Source organism: Mastigoproctus giganteus, chromosome 4 (assembly GCF_048544385.1).
Source record: "Mastigoproctus giganteus isolate SK-2022 chromosome 4, ASM4854438v1, whole genome shotgun sequence".
Lineage (NCBI taxonomy): Eukaryota > Metazoa > Arthropoda > Arachnida > Uropygi > Thelyphonidae > Mastigoproctus > Mastigoproctus giganteus.
Window position 1 is genome coordinate 176,324,265 of NC_143578.1, and position 12,918 is coordinate 176,337,182.

Consider the following 12,918-nt stretch of genomic DNA (forward strand, 5'->3'; position numbering starts at 1 on the left):
ATCCCTTGGGCAAGAAAAAAATGTTCACGATATTTTTAATTACAGAGGCAAAATAATCATGTGTGGAAGCTTCGAAAACGGAAAAGGTTTGGGACCTTTAGGGGATCTTTTTGGGACTTGAAACAAACAATGTCTGCTTCCATGCAAAGGTTTTTACAGTTGGAAAAATGGCGTTTAGGGTCTGATAAGTTTCTGAAAAGGTGGGGAGAGCTACCTCTTCTGTGCAGTTTGGTTGGAGACGAGGTTCATCTTAAGTCCTGGTTTTAGTTATTTGGAGGGAGAAAAAAAAGCGCCTGGGTTTTTTTCGTTTATTGCAAAATTCAGTTTTCTTGATAAAAATGTAGATCTCTTAGGCTCTCATCAAAACAGTTCCATGATATAGGTTTAAATTTTTTAACTCATTTGTTTGGTGTAATAGACCTGGTCCAGTGGGTTATTTTTCACATTAAATTCACAAATAGCTATGAAATGATTGTCTGAATTAAGATTTTTCATGATTTAGGTTTGGATTTTATAATTCATTTGTTTGGTTTAATAGATCTGGTCCAATGGGGTTTTTTTTTTTTCACATTAAATTCACACTAGCTTGGAAACGATCGTCTGGGTGGTGGTATTCACTGAAAGTAAATAACAGTAGTCTTCTCTACTAGAAAAGCGTTATTCATTTGAAGTAGCGCAATACTAGCTATCTCGTTGTGAAAGCACACACAATATGAGATACAATTAAAACGATCCTTTACACTACATACGTAGTTCAAATTTATGGGTAAATATTTACACCGATATTATATAGTTAATTACCTAAACCCATAAGGAATTATGCCTTGTGCATTTCATCTTCTAATATTCAAACTAAATAACATAAATTGGTTAGAGAATACAATGAAATATGGCATATAATTAATAATAATAACTAGGGGACTCCGCCCAGTGGAGTCCCCTAGTTATTATTATTATTTCATAATAGAAAATCATTCAATTTATACACCTAATATTATGAAACAATGCGTAATCAAAGGGGAGGGAGAAATAGCCTGACGTAGCTCAGTGGTCAGGAGCGAGAGTGCATAGCACGCGTTCCTTGACTGCACCGGGGTTCAAGCCCGTGACTACTATATACGATAAATATTTGTATTGACGATTTATTGTAAACTCTACTGACTTGGTTGTCGTGCCGGAGTATAAACAGAATATTTATCTATTTTACCCATTGCTACTAAAATATATATTAATAGTAATCTTTAAAATTAATAGATTTCTTTAAAAATTTATTTAAAAAGAAAAATATAAATTTCACAATGAAACTTGAATATTTCTTACTAAAGTACAATGTGTTAAAGAGATCCGCCGAATGAGATATACTGTGATGCGTGCAAACACTGCATTTTGATTCGCCGTGAGCTGAACGTTAGAACTGGTTGTTCTATGAACCGCTAGTCTCAAGTCTGATTCAGTTACTGTACAGTCGATATGGCGTTATCATATAGTCTTCTGGAGAACGAGCGTTCCGGTACTATTTTTTTTAGCAATATACCTCTGGCTCTGCCCCCTGCTCGCTTTGCTCGCCAACCTTCGCGCATGTTCGATTTCTAATGTAATATATAAAAGAAAATAGAAAGTGTAATAAAAAGCTATAAAAAGTAAAAATTGTGTGAATGAAAGTTATTATTAATTGCATGTTCTATCTTAGTCTCTTTACCGGACAGACTGATGGCTATGTCAGGGGCCTCATGGTTATCCAAGCTGACACAATGCTGTAGCTTTTCCTAGCTGGCATCATGTGAGATGCTGACACTGGCCATTAGGATAACCCCAGGCCAGTGTGGGACAGAGCTGCAAAAAGGATGCTCCATCATAGGAATCTCATTCCCTATGTTCTTTTATTCCTACTACCTGGGGTGGTTGAATCTCCTTCCCCCAATCCCCTTTCTCCACCATGTGTGGCCCCTACCCCCTTTTGCTTGATGGCTCACCCTACCACCCAATTTCAACTCCCACCCTCTGAACCAGAACGGGCATCCTGTATCAGGGGTCCCTTTACTGTATCCCCTTTTAAATCAGGTGAGTGTCTCAACACTACCCCCCTCTGTTCTATACCCCTTTTATCCTACCCTCTTCCTATTTCCCCATTATCTCCTTTTCAATAATTTTTTTTGGGCTCTCCTTGGATGCTTAGGTTACCCCAGGGTTTACCCCACCGGAGCTTTCTTCTCTCCTAATGTGTCCTGGCCCGCCTCCCGGTGGCAGTGACAGAAACTGGGGGTTGTTAGTGGCTCTCCACATCCCCTCCAAGTGGCCAGAGGAACAACACAACCCACACTAATACTTCACAAACACACACTAACACACACCCGGGCCTTATGCAAGTATTGTGCTCTAAACAGAGTAAAAACGCGGAGTTGGGAGAGACCCCTGGTGCCACCAGACAAAAAAACAATATGTCACTGTGATCGACCTCTAATCGGGAAATGACCTATGTAATTATTTACCTGTGCGTGGCATTTTCAAGGTCGAATAAATCACTATGTAATTATTTACCAGCGTTCACATAGGAAAAGGCCTTTTGCTTCGGGTTCCCATAATGCATGAGGAATATTGTTGCATTTGAAAGAGCAGGACTAAAATATTTACAAACTATACAAATATTTAAAATATTTCTGAAAGACTAAGCTATTTACAAATATACAATATTCATTAATATACAAAAAATGTTACTATGGAACAACATCAAATGTTAGATAGCGAAACACGTGTACGAGGTTGGTGAACGTTACGGAGGCAGCTGTCAATAATTAATTGCATTTGTAGTGACGTAATTGCCTCGCACTCTTCTCCCATTGGCTCGAATAAATATCACTAGGAGGAAAACTTTTTTAATGTATATAGAGATAATAAAAAGAAGAAAGGTCTATAGAATAATAATAATTATGATGATGATTATATACACATATGAAGAGTTCTTAAGACCTTGCAGTTCATAGAGGCAACTGTATGAAAGGCTTAAAGACCTCACCTCAACCGTACCATGTGACCTTCCTGTCAATCATTATATAATATGTCCATTCTTCAGCAAGGCTGCTATGGCTGTTGAATTCCACTTATGAATTTAAAAAAGAGAGAAACACACCGAATTGATAATCTGCTTGTAAAACAGCAGTGGTCTGCGCTAGTAGCACAGTGGTATCGTCATCGTTCTCCCCATACTGGGTGGAAAAGGCCGGGTTAGAATCCCGTCGATGACGCAAGAAACATTTTTTCACTGAGTTAGTCGGTCTCAGGCGTAGATAGCAAGATTTTCCCCCCCAAAAACTGGATTTTTTTCGTCCAGCAAAACATGCAAATCGACCAGAGAACACACGCAATTTACAGATATAACACATATACAGGTATATTCATATAAGAAATTATGAGTGGCCCTAACAATAGTTTGAGGGTTTTTTTTTTTTTTTTTTTTATTGTGTGTACCTCGTTCCTACAGATTCTGGGATGTAGATTCCTGAAGAACTCCTTGACGTCGTGAGGATTTCCTTATTCACCATTCTTTGATTTATTGTTAGGTATGTCCATATGTTTAGGTAAGCCCACGGCGTCATCTTAATTGATAACACCGTGAACTTTGAAATGAGCTGACAATTATTTATAACCTGAAAGTGGACACTTTAACCTGGCCTTTGAACCCCTCTACATGTTTTTATTTTTGTGGTACTTTAATACGTCATTTTTGAGAGTCTTCCGACTCTGCTGTTGAACAAAAACAGCTAATTGTTTGTATATTAGATAGCAGTGTTGCTAAACTTTAGCATGGGCCGCCTAATACAATAAATGAATAAAAAAAATAATAATAATAAAAACTATTTCATTAGGGTCACCCGGAAAGTTATTTCATCTACACATGTGTATGGTGTCTGTAAATTGTGTGTTCTCTGATCGGATTGGCTGTTTTGCTGGACGAAAAACTGGAGTTTCCTTGGGGGAATACAGTTCTATCTACGCCTGAGGCCGACTGACTCAGCCACGGAGTAAAAAAAAATCGCGTGTGTACCCTATACGCACGAAAGATGTTTTATGTGTAAACATCTTTGATGACACCTACTAAATTTCGAACAGCTAGAATCGAAATTATGAACAATGAAATTTATGCTCACGCCCGCTACTTACTCTGTCGAAGCAATGTTAGTGATAAATAGGATACACACGCCCCCTGCTTACTCTCCCCAATCAACGTTTGGAAGAGGTTAGGCCAATAGCCTAATTACCATTTGATTGTAAACAGGTTTCAAGGAAGGCCCATGGTGTCCTATCGATGATCTATCGAACTTTTGCAAGTAGAGATAGGGACGTGATAATCCCATTATATAAGGCTTATGTTAGACCACACTTGGAATACTGTGTTCAACTATGGAGACCGCACCTAAAGAAAGACATCGAGCTTCTTGAAAGGGTGCAAAGAAGGGTAACTCGCCTGGTGAGATCGGCAAAAGGGCGTCCTTATGAAGAAAGACTTCGAATATGTGGGTTGCAGAGTTTGGAAACTAGACACTTTAGAGGAGATTTGATTGAGGTGTTTAAGGCTCTGAGAGGCATCAGTAAAATGAATGAGGACAAAATTTTCAAGATTATAATTGATGCTAGAACTAGGGGACATAAATTAAAGTTACAGGGGGAAATGTTTAGATTGGACTGCAGGAAGTTTTATTTTATCCAGCGAGCTATAAATTACTGGAATAAGTTGCCTTCATGGGTGGTAGAGGCCGACAGTTTGGGGAAATTCAAAGGTCATCTGGATAGTACTTTCGGGTAAGCGAAGCGCATAGGATGATAGGTTTAATTTCCTTTTTTTTTATTAATTATTATTATTTAGTTATTTATTTTATTTATTTATTTTTTTTTTTTTTGTTTTTATCATTGTTTTGTTCGGATTTTTTTTTTTTTTTTTTTGGCTGGTGCAGCATAAGCCATAGGCTTTCTTGCACCATGCGGCCGTTACTAATACTAATTTGTTGGATCGTATGATTGTATTGATACAATCATAGTATCATGTGTGGCGCCTCCGTAGCCAGGTGGGCAGGAGCAGCAGTGCGTAGCACACGCTTCTTGATTAGACTGGGGTTCGAGCCCGTGACCACAAATACGGAGGATGCGGAAAGGTCAGGGAATGACCACCGCATATCCCCGGAGCAATATGGCCTTAGTTGCTAATGCTCCTAAAAACCAAATAACAAACAAACATAGTATCATGTTACTCTGTCATGCTTTGTCGCAAATTACACATGCAGCTCTAAGATATCTGCAAGAAACGATGGTATCCACGAAACTATGGCGCTATCGAAATTATGACGAGTACAAGCGCGAGATGGTAACTCTGCATATTCCATTTCGCAATGAAGAAACAGATACTGTCAGAGATGAAAAATGTTTTTGTTTATACTCTGGCACGACCACCAGGTCAGTGGAGTTTACAATAAATCAATGAATACAAATGTTAATCGTATTTAGCGGGCACTGACTTGAACCCCGGTCCACTCAAAGAGCGTATGCTACTGCACTCGCGCCCATGACCACTCGGCTACGTCAGGAATACGTCAAGATCTACGACGACAATGAAGAGCTTATACTAGATCGTAAATTGTATGAATCGGACTTGGACATTCGCATAACGATTGAAATATCTAAGACGATGTGTTAAGACCACGACAAAGGTGGCCGTGACGAAGCCTGCAGTAATGACCTGCATAGCCTTGTAAACGCGTCGGTGAGAATAAGACCCCTTTCGAAACTTTTACAGTCATCCAAACAGCGAGATGAATGAGGATCTCAAGCTCGCCACGCTCAACCGGCTTAGGGTAATTGCAAAGAAACACGAAAACTTGATGAAACTTGACGACCAACGAGGACTTCTGCAACTTAATGAGCATGGCCAATGACAAGCAAAACAACATTCTACTAGTACATGAATTTGGAATCTGTTAAACGTCCAATCGCGAACCGATTCAAATATTCTTGACCAGCCCAGCTGGTTGTGGAAAAACGTTTATGATTCGCCTCTTGATGAAAATACTGTATGCAACCTCTTGTTCAGTAATAAAGATGGGTACTGTAACGCTTGCATTACATGGTCTTCAACTGGTAAGGCTGAAGCGCATGTAATTTAATGATCTTGGATGTGCTCACAGCTGGTTTATGGTGCTCACTCTGGTCACATCCAAGATCACTGCTCTCAAGATATCCATTTCTCTGGTTAACAAAAGGTTTTTGCCACGTGTGGCAGTGGTTAGCCCAAATCCACCTAAGTGGTATGCCCGAATCATAGACGTTTCTCCGCAACAAGCTGGTTTATGTCAGCTCTGAGCACATCCAACATCACCTCCCATGATCCTTTTACGCGATCCCCTCTCCCGACTCCGTTCTTTTTGCATTTCCCACGATACCTTGCGGTGATCGAACCTTGTTTTTTTTTATTTATTTTTTAAAATTTTGTTTTACTCTAAAAGCTTTGATTTACTTTAAATTTTGCAAGATATCCATTTCTCTGGTTACCAAAAGTTTTCTGTCACGGGTGGCATGGTTAGCCCAAAGCCACCTATGTGGTATGCCCCGAATCATAAACGTTTTTTCGCAACATATGGTTAATGCCAGCTATGAGCACATCCAAGGTCACCTCCCATGATCTCTTGCATGATCTCCTCTCCCGACTTCGTTTTTCTTTGTCATGAAGCGGAAATGACGCATTTCCGCGTAGCAAAATCGTGACAAATTGATTTTACTACCGTCCGAAATTTAGTAGGTGCTGCCAAAGATGTTTACACAACATCTTTGGCAGCACATAAAAGTTCTTCGCGTCATCGACGGGATTCGAACCCAGGCCTTTTCCACCCACAATAAATTAATAAATGTAGCACATCACGAATCCTAAGTGTGAAGGGCATTGATAAATTCCACTCTGTATTTTTTGTTCTTAATGAAGGCTTCGAAGTCGCCATTCACCCTATTCAGAGACGCTATCTGTGGTGTAAGTTGTGTGGTTTGGAAAGGAGCCTGTCATGATGGGTCACTAAAGCGGGTGTCGCTTTTAGGCATGGCTGGGGAATCTTCCAGTAGCATGCACCCCAAATATTGGGGATGAAAAATATCTTGCCTGTGAGTAATTTTGTTGTAAAACCTAGCCTCCTCCTCTTCGAGCGCATTAAATCCCAAACAAGTGGACATTGTATACCTAGATATGACTTCGGCGTTTAATCTCCTCTTCTTCAGTTCGCTCATTTCGCTTCTTAGGTACTTAATTTCAAACTGCCTGTTAGCCTTTCTTGAGAATTGGGCTCACTAATGCAACCACCTCGCAAACAAATCTGCCAAAGTTACCTTCATCTTGCCCTCCTACCGGTTGGTTTCCATTTCATTATATTCTTAGTTGTTCTGCTGTCATCCATTCTCATAACATAACATGTCTCAACCAGGCAAGTCTCTGGCTCTCCACAAATCTGACGATATCCGCACACTGAATAAGATTGTCAAGTTCATGGTTCATTCTGATCCTCCAGGATCCATCAATGTCTTTTACGGGCCCAAGAACTTTTCGTAAAACCCTACGCTGGAACATTCACAACCGTATGTCACAACTGATCTAATGGGACTTTTGCGTATTCTTAATTTTCAATGTCTGTTTAATATTCTGGACTTCATTAGTTTTTCATGTTCATAGAAACATCTTTTTCCGCTCAGTATATGGGACTTAATTTCATTAATAGAGTTGGACCTGTTTATCTGCGAACCTAGATAGGTGAAATTCTGAATATGCTCAAACGAGAAGTCGCTGGTTGTTAAATTTTCCATGTTATCTGCCGTTCTCCGGACTTCTATATATTTTGTCTTCTTTTCATTTATCCTGAGTCCTCTTCTTTGTGCTTCACTATCCAGCCTGACCACTGTTTCCACCAGTGCTCGTTTAATCCTAATGATAATAACGACATCATCAGCATATTCACAGACCTGCACGGTCTTTGTGCCTGTGTGTCCAGTGACTTCTAATTTCTGACAGCTGCCTCTAAAACCAAAAAAAAAAAAAAAAAACCAAACTATTATTTTTAGACCACCCGAATAATTAAATTCATCTGCTGTGCTATGTGTCATATGTCTTTTAATTGCGTGTGTTCTATGATCGATTTGTCTGATTTGCTGGACGATAAACCCCATGTTCTGGGTGAAAAAACCTTGCTATCTACGCCTGAGACCGACTAACTCAGTCACGGAGTGAAAAAAGCCCATTAAATTTCCTCGCATCATCGACAGGATTCGAAACCGGGCCTTTTCCACTCGGAGTGGGGAGGACGGTGACGATACCACTGTGTGCTACCCACGAAGACCCTCCAAAACCAAGTTAAATAACACAGTAGAGAGTGCATTGCCTTGTCTAACACCAGTGTTAACGTCAAAGGGAGTCGTCAACTCGTTGTCAATTCTCGCCACTGCTTTAGAGCCAGCCAGGGTTGCTTTTTTTGTGCCTAACAATCTTAACGGGTATGCCTAAGAGAAGGAGATTATTTATCATTCCCTCCCTGTTGAGGGATTCAAAAGCTTGGTTGAAATCTACATATATGTTAAATAAGTCAAACGCTTTTTCCTCTATATGCCTCAAGATGAAAATCTGGTCAGTTGTTGAGCGATTGAGTCTAAAACCACACTGATATTTTCCAATGATTTTAGCATTAGAATTAGTATGGCATATGATGCAAGCAAACTTATATAGCATCAGCCAAAAAAAAAAAAAAAAACACCTTTTCCCATTCATTCACTCCAAATGTTTGTCTAGTCCTGCCTTGAACTTAAGTTGTTGACGTCCACTACAACAGATGGAAATTTGTTCCAACTATCAACACCCGCTGGCTAAAGGCGAATTTTCGCACATCTTTCCTCAATTTGAATTCCTGCCTCCTCAGGTGAGTAATCTGAGCAAGAGGAAGAATCCCATTAGCATTAGGCTTGCTCAATTCATTCTACACCTTATACACCTCAATTAGATCACCTCGTAGGTGCCTAGTCTCCAGAAGTTGCAATTTGCAGAACTTTTCTCTGAATATGCTGCCAGTCTGTTATAAATAACTCCCGACAGAACCTTGTAAGTAACGCTCAGCAATATAATACCTCTATAGTTAGAGCAAAGCAGTTATCACACTTCCTGCGAATCGGCTGTATGATTCCAAGTGCCCATTCATCCGGGACTTTTTCCTCAGACCATATTAATAGTATCAGATTATGTATTCTTCTCCATAGTGTCACTCCACCTTTCTTGAGCAACTCTGCAGTTATTCCATCAGCTCCTGATACTTTAAGCACTTAATAACTTTTCGAATTCCTTCGAATCTAGGGTTTTCAATGCACGGTTCTACTGTATAGTACAATAGCTGTTTTGTTTCAGTCTTATCTCCTGTCAAGATGCTCTCAAAATACTCTTTCCACCGTTTGAGAGTTTTTTGCTATCTCTACATGCAGTAAACTTTTGATCGGAATTCCTGTGTACTTTCTTTAATCTTATTATGAAACTTTCTACTTTCGTTCTTGTAATGTTCCACCATTTCATCGACCTTCCTCCTCAAAGCTTTTCTCCTTTTCTTTCTCCATATCCTAGCTGCGGCAATCCGTTTTTCCTTGTAATGTTCACTATTCTTTCTGCTATTCCGCTGCAAACATTTCACCCTGGCTTGTCTCTTCAATTTTACTGCTACTTTGCACTCTTCATCATACTGTTCCTCATTTCTCGGGTTTCAGGTCTCATTCAAGGTTATGCGTGCTGCACCCATAATTTCTTCCTTTGTGTAAGTTCATTTCTTCAATCTTGTCACAGTTTTCCTGTTCCTGCAGTCTTTGGGCCAACTACGCCTGGTACTTCGTTTCGACAAGTCTATCTTTCAATTTTTCTGCATTCCATCGCTTAGTTTTCTCAGCGTTTCCTCTTGCTATTAGGGCTGTTTTATAATTCAGTCTGGCACTCACTAGAAAATGTTCAGAATCACAGCTGGTGCCCCGAAAAGAACGGACATTTTCAATTGCAGTAGCCCACCTCTTAGAGACCAGTACATGATCAATCTGATTAGCCTGATTTGTACCAGGGACTTTCCATGTACATTTATGAATATTCTTTCTAAAATGGCACTGCGTAGTACTAGGTGCTACTGTAGTTACTTTCCACAGCAAACGTGGATTTACTTCTGATCCAGACTCAGTCACGGATCCGTGAGTGAATGGTCCCACAACGGCTGGGTTTACTTCGGTTTGTTGTGTTTCTGTACTTTAACTGTGACTCTTATTCTTACTCTATTTAGACTGTGACTTTTACTCTATTCTGACTATATTTCTATATTTAGTCTGTTTCTTCATACTTAGACGTCACAGACCTATATACTACTTAATCTTCGCAAACATTATACTCCCCGTGCGCGAAAGTGAAACGTGCCTCAATTTTGCTCCAACCCACAATGCGTTTGCTGATATCTATTCAAGACTCTGGCATCCTCTGCCGTTAAGAACGTTGTCATTATGATGAAACTTTTACAAAATGGTAATTTATTTAATATGATCTAAAGTATAATTGTGCTGTCTTCATTGATATGGGATCCTATTCACGCACGCGCACTTTGAAGGTTTAGTGATCCTGATATGCATAATTTGTTAGCTATGTTAACACTTCTTTACAGTGAATTGTATACATGCAGAACGTGTTAATTACTTGTTTCAGGCTGCCTACTGAGATATTCATCTGTATCTGCAGAATGATCGTAAAAGATCAGAATGTTCTCTAATTGGATGTTTATGAGGAAGGTGTAATTGTTAGTAATGACGTTAGTAAGCAGTGCTCAACATTCCGGAAATATTGCATGAATACACAAGCGGAAGCAGCAGTAGTATCTGTTATTCGTTTCCTGGAGCTAAAAATGCATAAAACTGTTGAAATTAAAACAGGAATGCTGTGTATAGTAGGCGATAATAAGACTATGAACAAACGAAATGTGTATTCCTCGACTTGCAGTGGAGCTTAAAAGGATGCTCCATTAAATGAATCTGAGATACAAGGCACTTATCAACACACAGTAACGCTACAAGTTATTCGCCTCACTGGCTTGTTTAGGAAACTAAAATAAATAGATATCGTTCTCAATCAGATTATGCACTGATTTCCTCATACCAAACTTCCGATATTGTAAACAAAATCATAGTGATTAGACTTTATGTTATTGTTAAATCCTGAAGATATTGATAGAATCTAAAAGTTACAGTTGGTAGTATATACTCTGAACATTCACCTAATATTTTGATCTACCTTTCAGTTACCTTCATTAAAGACACATACACAACACTAAATTAATGAATGAAATATCTGTTTATTTTCATATTACCCCGTTATAGCCAGGTGACAGTATATTATATGCCCTCGTAGGTAGCACAGTTTGTATAATCACTGTCCTTACTACACCGAGCGAAAAAGACCTGAGTTTGAATTCCCTCAGTGACGCGAGGAATTTTTTATGGGTCTTTTTCGCAAGGGGTCAGAGTTAACCGGCCTCAGGCGAGAGTAGCATGATTTCTTTTTGCCTCCAGCAAACAACAAATTTATCAGACAAAAACGTTATTGTATGAATAGGATACATGTTACAAATCTAAAACCACCTCTCCAGGTGATAGGGAATATCTTTAATAATGATAAGGGAGTTGCAGGTGTGGGGGATTTCAGCGCTGATGAAGTGAAATAACAATCGTATGCTTTACTCTGTTTGATTTTTAATCATAAAATTCATTTAGCTTACACTAAAGACCGAGGATGAATACTCGACACTGAGGCCTTATTATTATTTTTTTATGAAAACCCCAAACACGAGATGTATTAGAATCTAGAATACTTAGTACAGTGCTTGGGTTCGAGATGGAGAAGACGAAAGAAGATATTTGTTGACATTAGACGTGAACTTCTGTAGACTGTAATTTTTAGGAAATACATATGGAGGAAGATTCTTCCAGAAAACGGTAGTTGAATGAATAAACGAGGAAGATGAAAAGTTGGTTCTGTAAGTTTGAAGTTGGACAGTAAATGGACGTTGGCTGGGGCGGCACGTGTTCTGACTGTTTTGAAAGAGAGAGCGGGAATTATAGAAGCCAATTCAGAAGAACAGTGCCCATGGAAGTATCTGTAGAAAAGCCATGCAGCAGAAACAGTACGTCTATGAGACAGAGTGGAGAGACTCCGTTACAGATGAGTCATTAATTAAACTAACTGCCCTCATCTCAGTGGAATCTAGAAGCCTGAGAGAGGTTTTGGGGGCACAGCCCCAGATGTGGGAACAATATTCCATGGTAGGGCGGATTTGCGATTTGTACAGAGTGAACAGCTGTTTGGAAGAAAAGTAACGACGAGAGCCAAAGCGAAAACAAAGTTTGTTTGTTTTTTTGTTTTTTTTAAGATGCAGAGGAAGAAATATTTGTAATGTGCTTGTGCCAAGAGAAATTAGAAGTCAGGGTAATCCCCAAAAGAGATATATCATCTTGCCTAGAAATCGGAATGTCACCAAAGCAGAAGAATTCTTTCTGTAAGATATAAGACAGGACTGAGTTTTAGAAGGATTGATTCAACTAAGTAGCTTTGTCCCATTGGAGAATTACCTGACGATCGGCATATAAGGAATTGGTAGCGGATATTCGAGAAGTTGAAGCTGAATGAGCAGGGCGAGGTTTTTCAAATTGAAAAGTGGAATGCAATGTGCTATCATCAACAAAATTATGGATAGAATTTCCAGTCAATGGAAGAAGTTCATTAATATGCAAGTGGGGGAAAGAACTGAACCTTGGGGTACAGCAGCATTAGTGGAGAAGTTTGAAGAGAGAGAGCCATCTACCATCACCCTCGGTGAGCGGTCAGAGAGAAAACTGGATAAC